Raw genomic sequence first — 5,000 nt, 5'->3', positions numbered from 1 at the left:
AAGGCCAAGATATCCAAACTATATCTCATAAATTCATTCTGAACTTGCTGTAACTTTCCAATGTGATTCATGGTTGTAACATTCCAATTACTAATTTTCAATTTTTCTTTTGGTATTTATAAATAGATTCTTAGCATCCCGTTATGCCTTGGACTGGGGGGCTATTCTGTCATCTTTTATTTCCATTAAATGACTAAATCCATAGACAATTCATTGGGTAGATTTATCAAAGAATAGCCAGTTCCTTTTGATGCACTGTGCGTATCTTATTAAGGCAAGTGACCCCTTCCGGTCCATACTAATTCCAATAAGATCATCTGCCAGGCACCAGGAGTAAAAGCTGAAGAGACATTTTGTCAATCACCTTAAACCCAATCTGTTATTCGGCTGCCAATGACATATATATATATATATATATATATATATATATATATATATATATATTTGTTCCAACACAGAGACTTACCTCGAACTACTTTCTTAGGAGTTACCTGGAATCTCCTTTCTACCCTGCTTCCGTTTTCTGTGGGGACTAACCCAGGCGTAAGGAGAACGTGCCCTGAGGGTAGTCCTGAGCTAGGTCAGCGTTAGCTTGGGTCTCGCTCGTCAGTAAGTTCTCTGGTCGCGTCGTGATACCATCACGCCGCTCTCCATTCTCTTGCGACCCTTTGTGTCCCCGACTCGTGTGTCCCACGCGGTTACCGCGTGGTATCTCTGTGCTTTCCCTTGTGTTCTCGCGTGTTCACGTATTTCCCTTGTGTTTCCCAAGTGATTTCCTTATCCCTTCCCTTCGTGCCTGTGTCTTGTGGTTGTGTTGTGATGGAGCAGACCGGCCGTTGTCCTGGGCCTAGAGCCGGGAAGTCGTGTGGAGCGTTCCTATCCAAGCCGGAGGTGGACCCGCATTCCCTTTGCTCTTCCTGTAGGGGTAGAGTGTGTTCGCCAACGGATACGTGCGCGGAGTGTGTTAGCTGGAATGAAATCCAGTGGGTGCGTTATAGCACAAAGAAGAAGAAATCCTCTAAACGATCCCCCAGGAAGGCAAGCATCTCTTCGCCATTACCGTCGCCAGGTGGACGGTCTGACGGGGCTTCTGTCCCTTCTTCCCCTACCCAGGGTAGGGGACGAGGTAAGTCCGTTGCGGGGAAGGTGCCGATGGTGCTTCCCCAAGAGTCTAATATACATGATGTGGGGGTTGCTGGACCGTCACAGGCTAGTGGGGGCCTGATAGTGCTTTGTCTGGGGGTCTTGGAGACTCTGCCCTTGTGATTGGGGGGAACGTCTCCTCCGATGACCCCATGTGGAATAACACTGTTCCTGTCTCTTCGCCCGCGTCTTGGGCCTGTGTTTCAGGTACTTCAGCAGCTCATAGCGTCCAGGATAGGTTGGACTCGACGGTAGGGGAGCCCTTCGGGTGGAAGCTCCCGAAAACGCCAGGTAGGTCCCCGTTGCGGATGGAAGATGGCCTAAATTCCTGGTTCCCCAGCTTGGTGCGACCGACCTCCTTTCCAGCTCCTCTGACGGCGGTTCCGGACTCGTTTTTACAACCCTCGACCTCTGGAACTCAACAGATCGCGAAGACCTCCGTTGCCCCCGTTCCCGTCCGTCGGTCGGGTTATGCAGTATCGTCAGGATCTTCGGAGGCCGGCTCTTCGGTCTCTTCGGAGGCCGGCTCTTCGGTCTCTTCGGAGGGTGAAGCGAGGAGGAGACGCGGCAGAGGAGGGAGAGATCCAGGAGTAGGCGCTCCCGCTCAAGTTCCCGCTCAAGGTATAGTAGAAGACGATCCAGGTCACCGAGGAGGAAGTACAGGAAGAGTAGGTCCCCCAATGGTGAATGGGTCTTCGTTCCCCGCAGGAGCGAGTTTCAGCGTTCTCCAAGCCGCCGGTCCAGAGAATATTCTCCACGGAGGCCCTCGGCCAGCCACAAGTATGACCCTCGCAAGGAACAAAGCGAGAAGGCCTCTTCAGGTAGGCGTAAGGCCGCGAAGCTTTTGGCTCAACCCGGCCAGCGGGGGGAGCCGCGCTTTCGGACGGGCAGCCTGGTCGGGTCAGCACAGCTGACTCGGCCCTTGGACTCGCAGGAACGGCTTCCTCCGTCGGGCCAGCCCACGGAAGCCGCGTCCTCGTCTTCCAAAGACATTTTACGGACGGTAGTCCTCGCCGACACGGCGATTCCTGTCCCGACACCCGGGCCTAGTGCGGAAGTTCCCGTCGGCGCAGACCGTTACCACCGCAGGGAGGTGCTCGTTGAGCCCAAACCACGATGACCGATGGGAGTGCCCGTTGACCCGGCACCTCGGAATCAGGCAGAGGGTGTTGCTGACGACAGGGAAGGTTCTCCAACCGAGGACTCGGCATATCGTAGGGTGATAGGCCTTATACGCAGACATCACCGGATCGAAGAACCTGTTCCAGCCGACGAGGACTCCTGGCGGTCCAGCCTAAATTGGCTGATGGAGGCCCCCGTGCAGCAGAAACCCTCCCTAGCACTGCCTGTGGCCAGGGATTTGGTCCTGGGCCGTGCCCACGTAGACAAGATTGTGGCGGGCAATGCCGAAGCCCCCAAGTCACAGAGTTCCTCAAAGTTACTACAGGGACTCAGGTCCCAGAGTAAGTTTTATGTCCCAGAAGGGCAGCGACCGGGAGCTTGCAAAATAGAATCCTCCCTAGAAGTATTGAGCCAGGGTGCCCCAGAAGACAGAGCCGCATCAGCCCCGATTTGGTTTTCAAAGTCGGAGGCTGCAATGATGGAGGAAATGTCCAAAGACTTGGTCCACGTTGCCTCCTGGTTGGACTGGTGGGCCTCCACTCTGGTAGGTGTGCAAGCCACCTACGACTTGACAGACCCGGCGAAACAAGACCTCCTGAAGGAAATCATCATCTCCGGGGGAAAGACCTTGAAGTTCCTAACTTATCAGTCTCTTGCCCTGTCAGCTAACTGGGTACTTCGGAAAAGGGATACGATCTTGGCCAAGCTTTCCCGGAAGATCCCTGACAGAGAAGCAAGGGCTTTGAGGAGCCTACCTGTGTGGGGTGACTCCCTGTTTCCGTTGAAACAGTTGGAGGAGCTCATGGAAAAGGTCTCGAAAAGGAAGGATGTGAGCACACCCAGACCCCACCCCGTGAGGAGACCCGCGTACAGGAGGTCAACATCAGATGGACCCTCTACTTCTCATGCCTCTCCTAGCCTGACGAGGAGAGACGCCCCATCTACCTCTTGGGCTCAACCACCACAGCCCCCCCGTAGAGGAGCCCCAGCAGCGTCTGCCTCTTTTAGGACGGCATACTCAGCGTCCAGGAGAGGGCGTTCAGGCCGCTCCTCCAGGAGGAGATAGAGTGGGAGGCCCCCTACTCCTGCCCAAGCCTCAGGTTGGGGGATGCCTCAGACAATATTGGCAAGCATGGAGGGCTCACGGTGCGGAGCCCTGGACAGTATCCGTACTGAAAGAAGGGTACAGACTCCCATTTTTAACGGAACCTCCACCTTTGATTCCAGCCAGTCTGGCGGAGTGGCTGGCACCCAAGGACCCATTGAAGAGGGCAGCCCTTCAGGAAGAAGTTTCCACTATGATGGAGAAAGGTGCAATGGAAGCAGTCCTACATCCGGGCCCAGGCTTCTACAGCCGACTTTTTCTGGTGGAAAAGGCGACAAGGGGATGGAGACCGGTGATAGACCTGTCAGCCCTCAACAAGTTTGTTTGCAAGACGGACTTCAAAATGGACACCCCGAAGTCGGTCTTGCAGTCCTTGAGGGAAGGGGACTACATGATGACCATAGACCTCAAGGACGCATACTTTCAAATCCCGGTCCACCCCTCAAGCAGGAAGTTTCTCCGGGTGAAGTGGGGTGCCCAGATCCTACAGTTCAAGACTCTCTGTTTCGGTTTGTCAACAGCTCCCCAGGTATTCACGAGAGTCTTCACGACAGTTTCGGTGTGGGCTCACGAGAGGGGTATTCGCCTCATTCGATACCTGGACGACTGGTTGCTCCTTTCCTCCTCAGAGGGAGTTTTGAAGGAGCAAGGTGTAAAGCTACTTCAATTCTGCAAGGATCTGGGTATCACGATCAACCGAGAAAAATCGAATCTGTCGCCCTCCACCAGGATGACCTACTTGGGGATGACACTGGACTCCCGACTAGTGAAGGCCTTTCCATCAGAGGACCGGGTGAACAACCTGGAACGGATCCTCCTGCCTTTCCTTTCGAGACAACCCAGGAGAGCCAAAGACTGGCAAAGGCTGATAGGGCATCTAGTGTCGTTAGAGAAACTCGTTCCCCAAGGGAGGCTCAGGCTCAGGAGCATCCAATGGAACCTGAAGGGTCTCTGGAACCAAGTAGACTCGCCCTACAAATTAATCCCCGTCCTGCCGGAGACAATACCCTCCCTGGAGTGGTGGCAGTTTCGGTCGAATACTCTCAAGGGGATGCCCTTCGCAACCGAGCCTCCCGAGATGCTTCTGTTCACAGACGCCTCCAAAGAAGGGTGGGGAACACATCTCCTCAACGAGACGACGAGAGGAACCTGGACGGACGGGGAGAAAGGGCAACACATCAAAGTCCTGGAGTTGAAGGCAGTCCGAGAAGCTTGCCTACAGTTCGTCGATCTTCTAAGGGGAAACACGGTGGCGTTGATGTGCGACAACGCCACAGTAGTCGCGTACATAAAGAAACACGGAGGTCTAAAGGAGTTGTGCGATCTCGCTCTGGAGATCCTGGATTGGGCAGAGCCGAACCAGATAGTGATTTCAGCAAGGTTCATTCCAGGCAAAAAGAACGTCCTAGCCGACGGCCTCAGCAGGATGGGACAAATAGTGGGAACAGAGTGGTCCCTCCTCCCAGAAGTAGCCAGACTCATCATTCAAAAATGGGGATCGCCGGTGATGGATCTCTTTGCAACCAGGCTGAACGCACAACTCCCCGTGTATTGTTCTCCTGTCCCAGACCCAAAGGCGGCCTTGGAAGATGTCTTTCAGTACAAATGGGACAACCTTGACGTGTACACT

This window comes from Palaemon carinicauda, chromosome 13 (genome assembly GCF_036898095.1).
Source record: "Palaemon carinicauda isolate YSFRI2023 chromosome 13, ASM3689809v2, whole genome shotgun sequence".
NCBI classification, from domain to species: domain Eukaryota; kingdom Metazoa; phylum Arthropoda; class Malacostraca; order Decapoda; family Palaemonidae; genus Palaemon; species Palaemon carinicauda.
This window is presented reverse-complemented; position numbering follows the sequence as displayed.